This window comes from Cinclus cinclus, chromosome 4, assembly GCF_963662255.1.
Source record: "Cinclus cinclus chromosome 4, bCinCin1.1, whole genome shotgun sequence".
NCBI classification, from domain to species: domain Eukaryota; kingdom Metazoa; phylum Chordata; class Aves; order Passeriformes; family Cinclidae; genus Cinclus; species Cinclus cinclus.
This window is the reverse complement of record NC_085049.1, coordinates 71,961,108-71,969,334: the sequence shown is the minus strand read 5'-3', so window position 1 is coordinate 71,969,334 and position 8,227 is coordinate 71,961,108.

Genomic DNA, 8,227 nt, shown 5'->3' with positions numbered 1-8,227 from the left:
GGTTCCTTGCTTCTCTTAACCCCTGTGGTGTCACAATGCATCCCATGCCCTTTTAGGCCACTTGATGTCACAATGAATCATTTGATTCTTGGCCTCCATGGTGGCATAATTGTACCAGGTTTTACTTGGGCCCCATGCTTTCACAATTCATCCCTGCCCCTTTTAGGCCCATTGGTGTCACAAGGGATCATTAGATTGTTAGCCTGCATTGGGTCACAATGGTTCCTTGCTTCTCTTGACCCCTGTGGTGTCACAATGCATCCCATGCCCTTTTAGGCCACTTGATGTCACAATGAATCATTTGATTCTTGGCCTCCATGGTGGCATAATTGTACGAGGTTTCTATTGGGCCCCATGCTGTCACAATTCATCCGTCGTCCTTTTACGCCCCCGGTGTCAAATGGGATCCTGGGATTATTAGCCTCCATTGGGTCACAATGGATCCTTGCATCTCTTAACCCCTGTGGTGTCACAATGCATCCCATGCCCCTTTAGGCCACTTGATGTCACAATGAATCATTTGATTCTTGCCCTCCACGGTGGCATAATAGATCCTTGCTTCTATTGGTCCCCGTGCTGTAGCAATCCATCCCTGGCCCTTTTTATACCCCCTGGTGCCACAAGGGATCATTAGATTATTAGCCTGCATTGGGTCACAATGGTTCCTTGCTTCTCTTAACCTCTGTGGTGTCACAATGCATTCCAAGCCCTTTTAGGCCACTTGATGTCACAATGAACCATTTGATTCTTGGCCTTCATGGTGTCATAATGGTTCCTTGCTTCTATAGGTCCCCATGCTGTCAGAGTTCATCCGTGGTCCTTTTGCGACCCCTGGTGTCAAAAGGGATCATTAGATTGTTAGCCTGCATTGGGTCACAATGGTTCCTTGCTTCTCTTAACCCCTGTGGTGTCACAATGCATCCCATGCCCTTTTAGGCCACTTGATGTCACAATGAATCATTTGATTCTTGGTCTCCATGGTGGCATCATTGTACCAGGTTTTACTTGGGCCCCATGCTTTCACAATTCATCCCTGCCCCTTTTAGGCCCATTGGTGTCACAAGGGATCATTAGATTGTTAGCCTGCATTGGGTCACAATGGTTCCTTGCTTCTCTTAACCTCTGTGGTGTCACAATGCATCCCATGCCCTTTTAGGCCACTTGATGTCACAATGAATCATTTGATTCTTGGCCTCCATGGTGGCATAATGGTTCCTTGTTTCTATTGGGCCCCATGCTGTAACAATTCATCCCTCGCCCTTTTACGCCCCCTGGTGTCAAATGGGATCCTGGGATTATTAGCCTCCATTGGGTCACAATGGATCCTTGCTTCTCTTAACCTCTGTGGTGTCACAATACATTCCAAGCCCTTTTAGGCCACTTGATGTCACAATGAATCATTTGATTCTTGGCCTCCATGGTGGCATAATTGTACGAGGTTTCTATTGGGCCCCATGATCTCACAATTCATCCGCGGTCCTTTTATGCCCCCGGTGTCAAATGGGATCCTGGGATTATTAGCCTCCATTGGGTCACAATGGATCCTTGCATCTCTTAACCCCTGTGGTGTCACAATGCATCCCATGCCCTTTTAGGCCACTTGATGTCACAATGAATCATTTGATTCTTGCCCTCCACGGTGGCATAATAGATCCTTGCTTCTATTGGTCCCCGTGCTGTAACAATTCATCCCTGGCCCTTTTAGGCCCATTGGTGTCACAAGGGATCATTAGATTGTTAACCTGCATTGGGTCACAATGGTTCCTTGCTTCTCTTAACCTCTGTGGTGTCACAATGCATCCCATGCCCTTTGAGGGCACTTGATGTCACATTGAATCATTTGATTCTTGGCCTCAATGGTGTCATAATGGTTCCTTGTTTCTATTGGGCCCCATGCTGTCACAATTCATCCCTGGCCCTTTTACGCCCCCTGGTGTCAAATGGGATCCTGGGATTATTAGCCTCCATTGGGTCACAATGGATCCTTGCTTCTCTTAACCTCTGTGGTGTCACAATGCATCCCATGCCCTTTTAGGCCACTTGATGTCACAATGAATCATTTGATTCTTGGCCTCCATGGTGGCATAATTGTACGAGGTTTCTATTGGGCCCCATGCTGTCACAATTCATCCCTGGCCCTTTTACGCCCCCTGGTGTCAAATGGGATCCTGGGATTATTAGCCTCCATTGGGTCACAATGGATCCTTGCTTCTCTTAACCTCTGTGGTGTCACAATACATTCCAAGCCCTTTTAGGCCACTTGATGTCACAATGAATCATTTGATTCTTGGCCTCCATGGTGTCATAATGGTTCCTTGTTTCTATTGGGCCCCATGCTGTCACAATTGTTACTTGGCCCTTTTACGCCCCCTGGTGTCAAATGGGATCCTGGGATTATTAGCCTCCATTGGGTCACAATGGATCCTTGCTTCTCTTAACCTCTGTGGTGGCACAATGCATTCCAAGCTCTTTTAGGCCACTTGATGTCACAATGAACCATTTGATTCTTGGCCTTCATGGTGTCATAATGGTTCCTTGCTTCTATAGGTCCCCATGCTGTCAGAGTTCATCCGTGGTCCTTTTGGGACCCCTGGTGTCAAAAGGGATTCTTAGATTGTTAGCCTGCATTGGGTCACAATGGATCCTTGCTTCTCTTAACCCCTGTGCTGTCACAATGCATCCCATGCCCTTTTAGGCCACTTGATGTCACAATGAATCATTTGATTCTTGCCTTCCATGGTGTCATTATGGTTCCTTGTTTCTATTGGGCCCCATGCTGTCACAATTCATCCCTGGCCCTTTTACGCCCCCTGGTGTCAAATGGGATCCTGGGATTATTAGCCTCCATTGGGTCACAATGGATCCTTGCTTCTCTTAACCTCTGTGGTGTCACAATGCATCCCATGCCCTTTTAGGCCACTTGATGTCACAATGAATCATTTGATTCTTGGCCTCCATGGTGTCATAATGGTTCCTTGTTTCTATTGGACCCCATGCTGTAACAATTCATCCCTGGCCCTTTTACGCCCCCTGGTGTCAAATGGGATCCTGGGATTATTAGCCTCCATTGGGTCACAATGGATCCTTGCTTCTCTTAACCTCTGTGGTGTCACAATACATTCCAAGCCCTTTTAGGCCACTTGATGTCACAATGAATCATTTGATTCTTGGCCTTCATGGTGTCATAATGGTTCCTTGCTTCTATAGGTCCCCATGCTGTCAGAGTCCATCCGTGGTCCTTTTGCGCCCCCTGGTGTCAAAAGGGATTCTTAGATTGTTAGCCTGCATTGGGTCACATTGGTTCCTTGCTTCTCTTGACCCCTGTGGTGTCACAATGCATCCCATGCCCTTTTAGGCCACTTGATGTCACAATGAATCATTTGATTCTTGGCCTCCATGGTGTCATAATGGTTCCTTGTTTCTATTGGGCCCCATGCTGTCACAATTCATCCCTGGCCCTTTTACGCCCCCTGGTGTCAAATGGGATCCTGGGATTATTAGCCTCCATTGGGTCACAATGGATCCTTGCTTCTCTTAACCTCTGTGGTGTCACAATGCATCCCATGCCCCTTTAGGCCACTTGATGTCACAATGAATCATTTGATTCTTGGCCTCCATGGTGGCATAATGGTTCCTTGTTTCTATTGGGCCCCATGCTGTAACAATTCATCCCTGGCCCTTTTACGCCCCCTGGTGTCAAATGGGATCCTGGGATTATTAGCCTCCATTGGGTCACAATGGATCCTTGCTTCTCTTAACCTCTGTGGTGTCACAATACATTCCAAGCCCTTTTAGGCCACTTGATGTCACAATTAATCATTTGATTCTTGGCCTTCATGGTGTCATAATGGTTCCTTGCTTCTATAGGACCCCATGCTGTCAGAGTCCATCCGTGGTCCTTTTGCGCCCCCTGTTGCAAAAGGGATTCTGAGATTGTTAGCCTGCATTGGGTCACAATGGTTCCTTGCTTCTCTTAACCCCTGTGGTGTCACAATGCATCCCATGCCCTTTTAGGCCACTTGATGTCACAATGAATCATTTGATTCTTGGCCTCCATGGTGGCATAATTGTACCAGGTTTTTCTTGGGCCCCATGCTTTCACAATTCATACCTGCCCCTTTTAGGCCCATTGGTGTCACAAGGGATCATTAGATTGTTAGCCTGCATTGGGTCACAATGGTTCCTTGCTTCTCTTAACCTCTGTGGTGTCACAATGCATCCCATGCCCTTTTAGGCCACTTGATGTCACAATGAATCATTTGATTCTTGGCTTCCATGGTGTCATAATGGTTCCTTGTTTCTATTGGGCCCCATGCTGTCACAATTCATCCCTGGCCCTTTTACGCCCCCGGGTGTCAAATGGGATCCTGGGATTATTAGCCTCCATTGGGTCACAATGGTTCCTTGCTTTTCTTATCACCTGTGCTGTCACAATGCATCCCATGCCCTTTTAGGCCACATGATGTCACAATGAATTATTTGATTCTTGGCCTCCATGGTGGCATAATAGATCCTTGCTTCTATTGGTCCCCGTGCTGTAACAATTCATCCCTGGCACTTTTAGGTCCATTGGTGTCACAAGGGATCATTAGATTGTCAGCCTGCATTGGGTCACAAGGGTTCCTTCCTTCTCTTAACCTCTGTGGTGTCACAATGCATCCCATGCCCTTTTAGGCCACTTGATGTCACAATGAATCATTTGATTCTTGGCCTCCATGGTGTCATAATGGTTCCTTGCTTCTATAGGTCCCCATGCTGTCAGAGTTCATCCGTGGTCCTTTTGCGCCCCCTGGTGTCAAAAGGGATTCTTAGATTGTTAGCCTGCATTGGGTCACAATGGTTCCTTGCTTCTCTTAACCCCTGTGGTGTCACAATGCATCCCATGCCCTTTTAGGCCACTTGATGTCACAATGAATCATTTGATTCTTGGCCTCCATGGTGGCATAATTGTACCAGGTTTTACTTGGGCCCCATGCTTTCACAATTCATCCCTGCCCCTTTTAGGCCCATTGGTGTCACAAGGGATCATTAGATTGTTAGCCTGCATTGGGTCACAATGGTTCCTTGCTTCTCTTAACCTCTGTGGTGTCACAATGCATTCCAAGCCCTTTTAGGCCACTTGATGTCACAATGAACCATTTGATTCTTGGCCTTCATGGTGTCATAATGGTTCCTTGCTTCTATAGGTCCCCATGCTGTCAGAGTTCATCCGTGGTCCTTTTGCGACCCCTGGTGTCAAAAGGGATTCTTAGATTGTTAGCCTGCATTGGGTCACAATGGTTCCTTGCTTCTCTTAACCCCTGTGCTGTAACAATTCATCCCTGGCCCTTTTAGGCCCATTGGTGTCACAAGGGATCATTAGATTGTTAACCTGCATTGGGTCACAATGGTTCCTTGCTTCTCTTAACCTCTGTGGTGTCACAATGCATCCCATGCCCTTTTAGGCCACTTGATGTCACAATGAATCATTTGATTCTTGCCCTCCACGGTGGCATAATAAATCCTTGCTTCTATTGGTCCCCGTGCTGTAACAATCCATCCCTGGCCCTTTTTATACCCCCTGGTGCCACAAGGGATCATTAGATTATTAGCCTGCATTGGGTCACAATGGTTCCTTGCTTCTCTTAACCTCTGTGGTGTCACAATGCATTCCAAGCCCTTTTAGGCCACTTGATGTCACAATGAACCATTTGATTCCTGGCCTCCATGGTGTCATAATGGTTCCCTGCTTCTATAGGTCCCCATGCTGTTAGAGTTCATCCGTGGTCCTTTTGCGACCCCTGGTGTCAAAAGGGATCATTAGATTGTTAGCCTGCATTGGGTCACAATGGTTCCTTGCTTCTCTTAACCCCTGTGGTGTCACAATGCATCCCATGCCCTTTTAGGCCACTTGATGTCACAATGAATCATTTGATTCTTGGCCTCAATGGTGTCATAATGGTTCCTTGTTTCTATTGGGCCCCATGCTGTCACAATTCTTCCTTGGCCCTTTTACGCCCCCTGGTGTCAAATGGGATCCTGGGATTATTAGCCTCCATTGGGTCACAATGGATCCTTGCTTCTCTTAACCTCTGTGGTGTCACAATACATTCCAAGCCCTTTTAGGCCACTTGATGTCACAATGAATCATTTGATTCTTGGCCTTCATGGTGTCATAATGGTTCCTTGCTTCTATAGGTCCCCATGCTGTCAGAGTTCATCCGTGGTCCTTTTGCGACCCCTGGTGTCAAAAGGGATTCTTAGATTGTTAGCCTGCATTGGGTCACAATGGTTCCTTGCTTCTCTTAACCCCTGTGGTGTCACAATGCATCCCATGCCCTTTTAGGCCACTTGATGTCACAATGAATCATTTGATTCTTGGCCTCCATGGTGGCATAATTGTACCAGGTTTTACTTGGGCCCCATGCTTTCACAATTCATCCCTGCCCCTTTTAGGCCCATTAGTGTCACAAGGGATCATTAGATTGTTAGCCTGCCTTGGGTCACAATGGTTCCTTGCTTCTCTTAACCTCTGTGGTGTCACAATGCATCCCATGCCCTTTTAGGCCACTTGATGTCACAATGAATCATTTGATTCTTGGCTTCCATGGTGTCATAATGGTTCCTTGCTTCTATTGGGCCCCATGCTGTCACAATTCATCCCTGACACTTTTACGCCCCCTGGTGTCAAATGGGATCCTGGGATTATTAGCCTCCATTGGGTCACAATGGATCCTTGCTTTTCTTAACCCCTGTGCTGTCACAATGCATCCCATGCCCTTTTCGGCCACTTCATGTCTCAATGAATTATTTGATTCTTGGTCTCCATGGTGGCATAATAGATCCTTGCTTCTATAGGTCCCCATGCTGTAACAATTCATCCCTGGCCCTTTTACGCCCCCTGGTGTCAAATGGGATCCTGGGATTATTAGCCTCCATTGGGTCACAATGGATCCTTGCTTCTCTTAACCTCTGTGGTGTCACAATACATTCCAAGCCCTATTAGGCCACTTGATGTCACAATGAATCATTTGATTCTTGGCCTCCATGGTGTCATAATGGTTCCTTGCTTCTATAGGTCCCCATGCTGTCAGAGTCCATCCGTGGTCCTTTTGCGCACCCTGGTGTCAAAAGGAATCTTAGATTGTTAGCCTGCATTGGGTCACATTGGTTCCTTGCTTCCCTTAACCCCTGTGGTGTCACAATGCATCCCATGCCCTTTTAGGCCACTTGATGTCACAATGAATCATTTGATTCTTGCCCTCCATGGTGGCATAATTGTACCAGGTTTTACTTGGGCCCCATGCTTTCACAATTCATCCCTGCCCCTTTTAGGCCCATTGGTGTCACAAGGGATCATTAGATTGTTAGCCTGCATTGGGTCACAATGGTTCCTTGCTTCTCTTAACCTCTGTGGTGTCACAATGCATCCCATGCCCTTTTAGGCCACATGATGTCACAATGAATTATTTGATTGTTGGCCTCCATGGTGGCATAATAGATCCTTGCTTCTATTGGTCCCCGTGCTGTAACAATTCATCCCTGCCCCTTCTAGGCCCATTGGTGTCACAAGGGATCATTAGATTATTAGCCTGCATTGGGTCACAATGGATCCTTGCTTCTCTTAACCTCTGTGGTGTCACAATACATTCCAAGCCCTTTTAGGCCACTTGATGTCACAATGAATTATTTGATTCTTGACCTCCATGGTGGCATAATAGATCCTTGCTTCTATTGGTCCCCGTGCTGTAACAATTCATCCCTGGCCCTTTTAGGCCCATTGGTGTCACAAGGGATCATTAGATTGTCAGCCTGCATTGGGTCACAAGGGTTCCTTCCTTCTCTTAACCTCTGTGGTGTCACAATGCATCCCATGCCCTTTTAGGCCACATGATGTCACAATGAATTATTTGATTCTTGGCCTCCATGGTGGCATAATTGTACGAGGTTTCTATTGGGCCCCATGATGTCACAATTCATCCGTGGTCCTTTTACGCCCCCGGTGTCAAATGGGATGCTGGGATTATTAGCCTCCATTGGGTCACAATGGATCCTTGCATCTCTTAACCCCTGTGGTGTCACAATGCATCCCATGCCCCTTTAGGCCACTTGATGTCACAATGAATCATTTGATTCTTGCCCTCCACGGTGGCATAATAGATCCTTGCTTCTATTGGGCCCCATGCTGTAACAATTCATCCCTGGCCCTTTTACGCCCCCTGGTGTCAAATGGGATCCTGGGATTATT